General features: G+C 37.3%; 1 long non-coding RNA gene across 1 annotated transcript; it reads left to right on the top strand.

The window, feature by feature from the left end:
* The first annotated feature begins 264 nt into the window (after positions 1 to 264).
* Positions 265 to 10,571, top strand: LOC126383115 (uncharacterized). Its single transcript, XR_007569110.1, has 7 exons — positions 265 to 366; positions 2,003 to 2,038; positions 2,203 to 2,277; positions 3,271 to 3,306; positions 3,828 to 3,906; positions 4,007 to 4,114; positions 10,435 to 10,571. It is a non-coding gene; the product is annotated as an uncharacterized LOC126383115 (long non-coding RNA).
* The last annotated feature ends 486 nt before the right edge of the window (positions 10,572 to 11,057 follow it).

Here is an 11,057-nt window from a genome sequence, read left to right as displayed (position 1 = left end):
ACAGATGCTGGACCAAATGGAATGGACTTCAAATGTGGATACATCACTTCCTTCAAGTATGTTTAAGAGTCGACTGCTCTGGGTTACTTGACTGCATCTTCCATGACATCATCCGGTAAAACCCTGACAATACTCCAAAGGATTGACTTTGTTAATAACAAGATGGTGACTATGCAACAGCTGACTGTGGGGATCAAAGTCATAGTAACACAGCTCAGTGGGGCAGTGATATTACACTTTATGGGACACATAGGGAATGATGATCATCATAACAGCAAATACCAGTGCTGTAGAAAAGACAACTTCAGCTGACAGGAAACACAACAACTGGATTACATTTACAAGAGACACAACTCAACATTGCAGGTAAGCTGAAATTCTTCTATGATGTACACTAGATTGGTTTTAGCCTACTTCTTAGTAGGTAGTAGAATTTAAGCAGCATCCGGATTTTGTTTCTAGAAGTAATTCCCTCTAACAGAATCAGAGATGGCTGTAAACAGTGATGGACATTTAAGCTGAGCAAGAACTGACAGCTTATGAATGCCACATGGTATACTTGTGTGATAGTTTCAATACAGTTTAGCAACGACATCAGTTATTCTAAACGGCCTGCCCAAACTAACAAACAGCTTTACTGATTTAGTTCATAGACAGACCTGACATTAAACTTAATGAAATTCATGGTAAACCATTAAACAAATAGAAAAAAAAAACAAAACAAAAAAACCCCCACAAAATTTGATAAGAAAACGTGAGGCTGGGCTTGGTCACGTCTTAAAAGGTTAACACTGGGTCACGTGAGGTGATGTCTCACGAGAGGCTAAACTCCAGAGGTATACAGACCTTCAGTCGACATAACTGTCGCAGTTTTTAACAAAAAATAGCAACCACTGAAATGGTAAGGTTATTGGTGTTATCTAATTGTTTAAAATGTTCATCAGTACGTACTGATACGATAGCAGTGATGTGTGATGTGAGCAGTGACGTGTTTATAATGTTGATAAACCAGCTAGTCGGTTAGCATCTAGCCTGGTTGTTTTCGACTGATCGACAGCATCGTTATTACTCTGATCTTTTAATGACAGCATGATAGCTCTTAAACAAAATAACTGGCCTGTCTAGTTTGACTACAGTCAATCAGGGCAGTGTCTTTGTTTGGCATAGTACATTGGATAAAAGATCGTCCATGGAACATGTTTTTCTGTTGCGTTAAACAAAGAGTTTAACTCCAACATGGCGGCATTTATGTGTAGGCCATCAGGCAATATCACTCACAAGCTAGCCAGGAGCTTTTTTGTTGGCAGTCGGCATTGAAGTGTGGGTTTTGTACTATTATTTAATAACCTTTTAAACTTTTAGTTTTCTAATGAGCTTTTCTGTTCTTGAGTTATTGTAATGGGCTCATCAATGAATGAGGCTCAGTTTAAGAGGTTAAATGTTAATGTCAAACCAGAGTTCTTAGAGTTTTGTATTTTTCATTAGTGTTATCTTATTTTGTTTGTGGTTTCAATTGAGTTTTGTTTCAGTTAGTTTCCAGAGTGGGTTTGTTTATCTCAGTTTAGTTTTTATTGTTTATAAATGTTAAGTTTTATTAGTTTCAGTATTAGTTTATTATATTATAAATATGGGGGCTATTTATCAAGTGCAAGATTTAAGAAGTTCAAAATAGGTATAACAATACAAACAACAACACTTTGAGAACGCAGCTGACTCACAGTCATGTCTTAACACATGCAGTCTCAAAAAAACATGCTTGTTGTGTTTACAAATTTGACCGCATTAACAAAGAAACCAAAGACATTTCCTGTATATTTTATTTTGAGTTAGTTAGTTTTTAAAGAACACACTATTATTTAAATGTAGTTCTCTTTTTTTAGCTTTTAAGTTTTTATTTTAATTTTTTTTTTTTTTCACAGCAAGTTTAAGTTTTTATTGTAGTTTCAGTTTACTGTAAAAACCTCATGTCAGTCAACAACCTTTCCCACTATTTCATACACAGGTTCAAGTCATACCACCAGAAGAGTTGTATTCTCCAGTGAGTATATTTATTCTTCTCCTCTGAACACACACACACACACACACACACACACACACACACACACACACACTGCTGACATAATATTATCCATGACATTATTTTATATCAGAATCAAAAATATGTATAATCCCATTCTCTGTTTGTCATCATTCCCTTCGTAGGTCCAGTGTGAGACTGACCCTCATGGTTTTAACGGAGTTGTGGTGTATGGTGATCAAACTTATGACATAACTTCTGTAAGTATACACATTAAACTGAGCATTGATTCTACCTGATGATGCTTAATAATTACTTGTGACCCCTAAAAACATAGAAATGTCTACTTTACAATCCTTGTCACTGGTTGCATAATTCTAGTAATGGAAAAAGTACTAGAATGTCATACTCAAGTAAAAGTATTGTTACTTTGAAAAACATTTTACTTAAGCAAAACTAAAACCTATTGTGTAAAAATGTCTGTAATTGGAGTAAAAAGTAAGTCAATTAAAATGTGACTTTCTTAAATAATTTCAAAATAAATTGCATTAGATGTAAACGTATAGTGGAACAACATCAGCAGCATGAGCCCTGATGTCCAAACCAACAATAAGTTCTATTCTTATAGATGGCACTTTGCAGCCTGAGTGGGTAACCGATTATCAGTTATAAGTGTGCAGCCAACCTCTGCTGTATAACTTTACAAGTATTAACCAGGAAAGAGAGACAATTAAACAAAAATGGCAGAATAAAAAGTCTATGGACACCACAAATGATGCAGCAAGTACTATTAAGCCCAAGTCACATACATTAGATAACCTGCTACTTTTTACTGGATCACAAAAACAGACAATACAAAGATATATAACAAAACAATATTGACTCCACAGCGACTGCATTGCAGAGTAAGTTTTGTGCTATTATCCAGTAACCTCAAACAGACAAGTCAAGCAGAGTTAAGAGCTTAAATGTTAATGTAAAACAACAAAAATGTAATTTTAATATCTAAAAATGTTGTCCTCGTAAAGATTTTATCTATTTCTTATTATCATTCTATAAATATTTTTAATTGGTAATAATATAATAATAATAATAATAATAATAATAATAATAATAATAATAATAATATTTTTTGTAATATGATAATATAAAGGACACTTTGTTAGAATTACTATAGAATTACATGTAATGGCAAAATTCAATAAAGATCTGCATTATAAAAATATATCATTGTCTTGCTGTTTCACACTCAGGGTCGAATCATACAACTGGAGGAGGTGTCTCTTTCAGTGAGTACAGTTATTTCTCTCTTTTTGTCTTCATGTTGTACACCAGCATATTTGTTATATAGTCACACTGCATTGTTTCAGTTACACACACACACACACACACACACACACACACACACACACACCTGCAAGTATGAACTGTTAACAATTAAATAAAAATGACAGACAGTAGGTAGGTAGTTTAACAAGACTTTATTATGTGACTTTGTTTTTACTCTGTAACCAATGTGACTTGAAATATAGCAAAGTACAATATGTGTGATAAGTGCTAAAAAAAGTAAAATGACAGATCATAAAATATTCTCAAAAAGTACACAAAAAACTCAATTTTGTTACATTAACTATAGTAAATATACAATAATGTATTACTTACACCCCAACATACTTGTGCAGATTGTGATCAGCTCAATCAAAAATTGTTAAAAAAAAAAGGTTTTAGAGTCCTAAAATTAGAGAACATCTGAAAAAATAACCACTCATCCGATTTATCCTGTTGTCCCCTGTGATGCTCCTGACCTCAGGCTGTGAACCACCAGCCTAGACATCAGGTCCCATCTGTGAATAACCTAACTGGTGTGAGTGGAGCAGCAGTCGGCTCAGGTAATTGTGGACAAACCATCATAACAGAATCATTATACTGTATAAAATATCTTCTTCATGTGAGTTTAATTGACTAAAATCATAGCTCTTATCTTTTCAGAGGAGACCCATCAGCAAGAGGACAACCTAGTGTTTTAGCCCCATGGAGACAACTTAGTCACTGTCCCTACTGCCTGAGGGAGACCATACACACAGTGCCCATCAGCTGGTAATTATAATATAACAGTATTATTGTTCGTAGTGTACAGTGATGATGTTATGCTTCCAGTATTAACAGATCCAGACAAGGCAACAAATTATTAGGGATAACATTCTAGTAGAAAATGGTTCATTTTATCCCATTGAAAAGCCAAACTTGGTGTTATCTAATTTACCCCAGGGGTTGGTTGACAAAGAGAGTGTAACAGAGAGTGGGAGAGTACAAAAAATAAACCTAACTCTTTCTTAATTTGCCTTCGTATTTGTGAATATAATACTAGTACAGTGCCTGTTCGAAACCTGCCTGTTTGAACTGATGATATGGCATATATGGCATTTATACATTCACTAGGAGGCAGTAGAGGGCAGAGTCAAAGTTTCTGAAACAACAAACATGGCAACGGTGGAGGAGGTTGTAATAATGTACCCTTCCGTGGAGGCCATGTTTTAGACAGCCGTTTGGGGTCATTAAAGTCCTTCTAGGATAGCGCAGGGACGACCGCCGCTACCCTCCCACTGATTTGCTGGTACTTGTTGCCGTCATTGGTTGGATTGGTTACATTTAGGAAAGAGGAGTGGGACTGGTTAGGGTTAAGGCCCTGACACACAAAGCTAATAGTTGGCCATTGGCCAAAGTTGAGCCATTGGTTAACGTCTGTTGCCCGAGTCGGTGCGTGTGTCCCGCACCGTTGGTTCTCGTCCGTGTTAGTTGGCCTTTTTTCCGCAAATTCAACATGTTGAATCTGTGTCGACACAGAGGAGCCCATCAGCGAATGACATCACTCTTATTGGCAGTTCAGCTCAGCACATGTGAAGAGAAACAGTAGTAAGGAAAGTAAACAAAGAGCTAAAGTCAAGAGGGAGTGAGACCAAAACAACCTTGTTTTATGGGGTAAGATTATTTTTCTTTAGTAGAAAGGTTTCCTGATGGTTTGTTCTTTCAACACTGGATTGTCTCATTAATGTGCTAACTGGCTAATTAGAGACGAGACAGTCTTCTGGTTTCCCTTTTTGAATGACACTTTCAGAAGACTATCATCTGCTGGTATGGAGGGGTCTGTCTTCTCACACAGGCAACTTTGCAACTTTTTGGGCAAAACACAGCAACGAGAGGCAACGCAGCAGGGGGCTCTCATCTCCGCTAGTTCTCTGACGCTTGTTTGGTATGTCTGGGCTTTTCAGATAAGAATATCAGGGAAAGCCAATCAGAGGTAGAGTTGGGCGGGTCATGCCTTCGCTATGCTAGAAAACATATATTTGCCTACCAATGCCACAGACTGTGTTCTACTGGGTTAGCTATTAACGAAAGGCTATTTTCTCGGAGCTGGCTCAGTGTGTGTGTGTGTTGTGCGACTGTGGACATTGTGTGGCACTGAGTTAGCTGCTAATGAGAGTTTTCACCACCGCTGTCTCGTTTATTGAGCCAGGGGGTGTGTGTGCTTTGTGCTACTGGGTTAGCTTGTGTTAGATGCTAACGAGAGTCTGTCAATTTGCAGCAGGGCATTCTTTGGCTCAGCACCTTCAGTGGACACAACCCTGGCATCTTAGAGATACTGCTTGTATACGTGACGATCTTTTTATTCATTCAAATTTGGCAGGATGGTTAATAGCACATTTTTCTGTTTGTTTGTTTTTTGTTTGTCTTTTTGGTAATATTCTTTTATCTGGGGGGTTTTCAAACAAACCAACGACAAGCAAAACAAACAAATAAAGAAAACAACAATAATAATAATAAAAAAACATCCAATAAGATACACCACAAGTTGAAAAATCACAGCAAAAGCAAGTGCATTATATACTTAAATATGCAGATGCATGTATATACACAAAAATATACATGTGCATGACATATTTTACACAGTACAATATCAAATTGTTATTTATATTATGTACACTACTTACCATCTCGAATTGTAAGAAAGGGTGCACCTCATCAGTACATCAGGTTACAGTAGTATAAGGGCCCAATATTTTCATGTAGATGTCTTGCCTATCTATTAGCTAATAAAATAGTCTTTCATAGGGGGAGATTTTAGCCATTTCGTCAAACCACTCCTTCACTAATATATCTCCTTTATTTTTTCAATGTTGCAGTTCTATTCTGCATCCAGTAATAAGTGCTATCCTGCACCATGAGATTTTGTGAGTGTTATGCCCACTTCCTTTCATTAGCACACCTAATAGACACTGTATTGATGAAGGCAATAAACTTAGACCACATTAGATCTATTATGGGGCATGAGAACAGCATATGTCAGAGGGTGCCACAAGTGGTGTCACATCTCCAGAATAAGTGAGAGTTTCTAAGTCCTAACCATGCCATTTTACTTGAGGTCCAATAGGATTTATTGGACCTCAAGTAAAATGGCATCCTATTGACAGTTTTATAATTAATCAGGTGTGTCTGCATTTCTCTTGATACTTTAAACCATGATTCAATAATTCATGTTCCACTAGTTATCTCTTTCCCGATATCCCTCTCCCAGCATCTCTTGAGGCCCTCAAAACTGGGTGGCTGAGAGCCCCCCAAGAAGTTGTACAAACATGATGTTTTTCTTTTTAAGTGCCAATCCTGTTCCAATCTGTCCTGTATTTCGGTTCCGGGTATAGGTAGCAATTGTCTAAGTGTGACAGATTTGACCTCTGAGGCTGGGCTGGGAGAGTAATTGACCACTACAGGGTTCCGGTCACAGAACACTAGGAGTCACCAGTTCAGTTTATGGGGTTTTACTGATACCATATCCGTTGTACAGTACAGAGTACAGAATATCTGAAAATATAACAGAAAAATACAAAACTTAAATATTTGTGTGCTCTTGTGCAAAGCGGTAAATAAACACATTACTGTAAATAAATGTGCACACATACGTATGAATATAAACACTTTACTGTAGATATGTATAAATATTAGCCCGTTGCAGTACTATTACCATTAACTACTACATCTCCTCATCACCCTGAATATGTTAATTCAATGTTAATTGAATACCATATACAACACAGGCTAACTAATTAGCTCAAATTAATGCTAATTTCCGAGTTGAACAACAGTCAAAAACGGACCTTTTCAGAGTGCAAACACACATCCAAAGCTGCTGAACACAGAGAAAAAAGGTTACCAATCTAACCACCTCAGTTTTACAGCATTATAAAGATAACTCAAACCATCAGTGACTTCTGTATTGATGCCAACTGCATGGAACTGAAAACGTTTAACAGGAAGAGCAAACAACATGAAGCCTTTTCAAATTAAAACATCAACTTCAAAATAAAGCACCATTAACATAAATGCCTAACTTGAAGAATTCTTAACACTAAGGCATGCCAAAATGCAACTCCTAACTGCAAGTACTTCCAAAAATCCTTATTTGGGAGTTTGCACCTTTCTCTTAATTGTTCAAAAGACATAATTTGGTCTCCAGTAAATAAGTCCCCAATATACATGATTCCCAGTCTCACCAGTAAAAAAAGGCCTGGACAGGATGAGGGTATGTGAGGTCTTTCTCTATAGACACCCAGAGTGGAGCTTGCTCAGCTGCCATAAATAACTTAGACAGTTGTTTGAGACAGAAAGCATAATGATACCAGGCTATATGGGGGAGGCCTCCGGCCTGTATGGCAGCATAAGTTTTGTTCGATATATATTATATATAATTTTAGGGACTATCATCACCTTAAGAAGACATTTTTTTGTGGTGTGGCAAACTCATTTCACATATTTATTTTTGGTATACCCCTGGTATAGTTTGCGGCATGTGGACGGAGAATTCTTCTCACTAAATTACTGATTATTTCTGCTCCGCCATTTTTAAAAAAGTTCTTGTCATATCCTACAGTCATATCTCACTACATTACACTACACTGCCCTCACAATTTCCGTTCTGTCTGTATCCATAAGCTTTCAGAAAACGTGCACAAATACAGACATAATGACCGTATTGTACAGACAGAAGGCTCCACCCTGGTCCGTGTACATATCTAACATTCAGCATAAATGAGACATTAGAGCTGAGCCATCACATTTATATCAGCTGCTGATTAGACTTTATAAAGAGTACACATTAATGTGAGTTACAGACTAAACAAAACTATATGAGCTTATTGCACACTTCATCACAATCTCTGTTCATCTGACCCCCCCACTAGTCACTGATGTGCGCTGGATGAATTTGTCAAGCAGGAAGATAATTAACTGGGCCATAAGATAAAAAGAATGAATGCTGCATAACTCTCACCTGCTGCTACCACCATTTAATAATTTACAGCCTGAATACATTTTGCACTGCATCTGGGTGGTATTTTTTTTGTTGCACTTCATTTGAGTTCATTAATATGCATAGGATGTCAATATTTTTGGGTGTTCATTTATTACGCCAGATGAGACCGGAGGAAGATGGAAGCAAAGATAAGGAGAGTGCATTACTCACTGTTAACTCATCATCATCTATCTGATAATATTTCTGTCCTTTTATTAAGGCGTTGGGTGGAGCAGGGGGCAAGCGCAGTGTAGACACATTCACGAGTGGAGCTGCCATCAGTGTGATAATGAATCTGAAATGCTGATCACTTAAAATGCTCGAAGCTCCTAACTTTCATAAATCAAGTCACATACAATTAACCAACACGCTAGGTATCTTCCTGCATCTGCTGTTGACCTTCCAGGATACTGCCATCAAAGCATGGGACGTCATCAAAAGCACTTGGTTAGTTTTAGAGAAAACATCATGGAATGGCTCTACATTCATACGGGAAGTGAACACCAGCCTCCTGGGTGAAAGTCAACATTTCAACCTGAGGCCATCCAGCGGCATATTATACCTCCACAAGTGTCATCCGGCTGCATTACGAACTGACGCCGCAAGTCCGTGTATCATACTGCCACAACAAGTGCTGTCTTGCTGACCAGCAGCATGTTATAACACCGCAACACGTGTTAGAAACTGTCATCACCCAGCAGTGTATCATACTGCTGCAAATGGTGGCCTTTGGCATCAGTGGCTGACGCCAAAATCACTGAGAAAGCAGTAGTATTTGATGACTTTAGGAAAAGAATGGGGTGAATTACCACTGACAGAAAAAAGTTGCTACAGTTCACACTGAGGGCGTAAAAATGCATTTGACCACCATGTATGTTCGTAAATCATCTGTATATGCATTATACATTAAACCATGAAACCAACAGCATGCATTTTAAAAACACAAAGTCTGAATTTAAAGTGTGTCTTTAATCACTCTGAACTTTATTTATTTATTTTTTCTTTTCATTCCATTTGTTCATACGTTAATGCAGTAGGTCAACATTTTGGGACATACTCTTATGTGTTACTTTTGCTGAGTTCGATGAGCGGCTCGATACCTGGCCTGGCTCTGTCCAGTCACATAACCTAATTTGTACCAAAACTGTTAGTGTAAAGATGATATGTGGTTTTATGGGGGGGTTGTGTGCTGGCCGTCTAAAAGCTAGAAGAAATATTTGCGTTATACATTTCTGTAAACCACACATTTTATACTTATCATATCAATATTTCTGAAGTGACGTAACATATAAGCTAAATTTCTCCTCTGGATGGTGGATGGCGTGTCACAAAGGCAAGGTGCTTGCCAAGCTGCAGAGCACTGCAGACAACTGAGTTGCTGTTTCCTGCAGAGTTTTAGGCACATCAAGGGTTTCTTTGATCGAATTCAACTGGTAGCATTTGTGAATTTTTTTTATTTTTTTTTTTTTAAACCATTACTACCATTACCAGTACTTTTCTACAGTGGTATTCCTACATTTCAGTGAATGCTTGTTGCATCACAAATACTACAGTAATCAAATATCACAGGGGGAAGAAAAGTTGATGCAACTCCTCTACCTGAGTTTATGTTTGTTGCTATTGGTCATCTCTCTGCAAAAGCAACAATAGCCTAATTAAATTTCATCTCCATCAGTAATTCTGAAAATATAGGGAAGGAAATGGGGTGCAGAAACAGAGGACAGTATGAAAGAGATGTGTTTTTTACTGAAAACCAATGCAAATCAATTTCCTTCCCTCACTATTTCTATTCTACAGTTAAATACATTTCCGACCTACATAGGCATGTGTGATGGGGGCAGAATAAAAAGTCTATGGACACCACAAATGATGCAACAAGTACTATTAAGCCTAAGCCACATACATTAGATAACCTGCCACTTTTTACGAAATCACAAAAACAGACAACACAAAGATATATAACATAACAATATAGACTGATGAAAGAAGTCTATAATTCTTTTCTCTTGCAATTTTGTCAAATGTATGTGCTCACAAATAATGTCATGTTTGGTGTCTCCCTTCTTGTATACAGGTGGAGTCGGCATGGTCCATGGGTGGTGATGGCCCTCGCTGGTTTGATGCTCTTGCTGTTGCTGGACAGAATGCTTCTTTGAACAGGGATGAGCAGTGTTTCATTGCATTTCAGTATAATTTAAATATGTATTTAATAACCTATTTAAGTATTTTCAATTTTGCTGTACATAAAAAACATTAAATGTAATAATAAAATGCTTTAAAAGCTTATAAATGTGTATTAGAAATACATCATTTAATATGACATTTTATTCTCAGATTAGACATTTTTACCCCCAGATTTATACAGTAGAAAAGGGAAAAATAAAGCAAGTAGCCTAATCAAAGTCTTTGGCTGAATGCAAGTGGATCACATGACGTGTCCTTTTGGGTCCAGTAACACACTAATCGTGAACTACCATATTTCATATGTGTATATATGACTGCTGTGTTCGGGGGCAGAGTCCTGCGCCAGGTCAGGTACCCGCAGGAACCCAACAGGTAACCTGCAAAAACCTGTAAAAGGTAAAAATATGTGTATAAATTCATGGGTACGGGCATGGGTAAAAATGAACTACATGTGGGCGGCGAGTGAGAACAAAAATATATTCTTTATGTTTCAGGATAAAACAAATGAAAAAT

The sequence above is a fragment of the Epinephelus moara genome, chromosome 21 (assembly GCF_006386435.1).
Source record: "Epinephelus moara isolate mb chromosome 21, YSFRI_EMoa_1.0, whole genome shotgun sequence".
Classification (NCBI taxonomy): domain Eukaryota; kingdom Metazoa; phylum Chordata; class Actinopteri; order Perciformes; family Serranidae; genus Epinephelus; species Epinephelus moara.
Note: the sequence above shows the minus strand (reverse complement) of the source record. Positions and strands in the feature narration are given on the sequence as shown.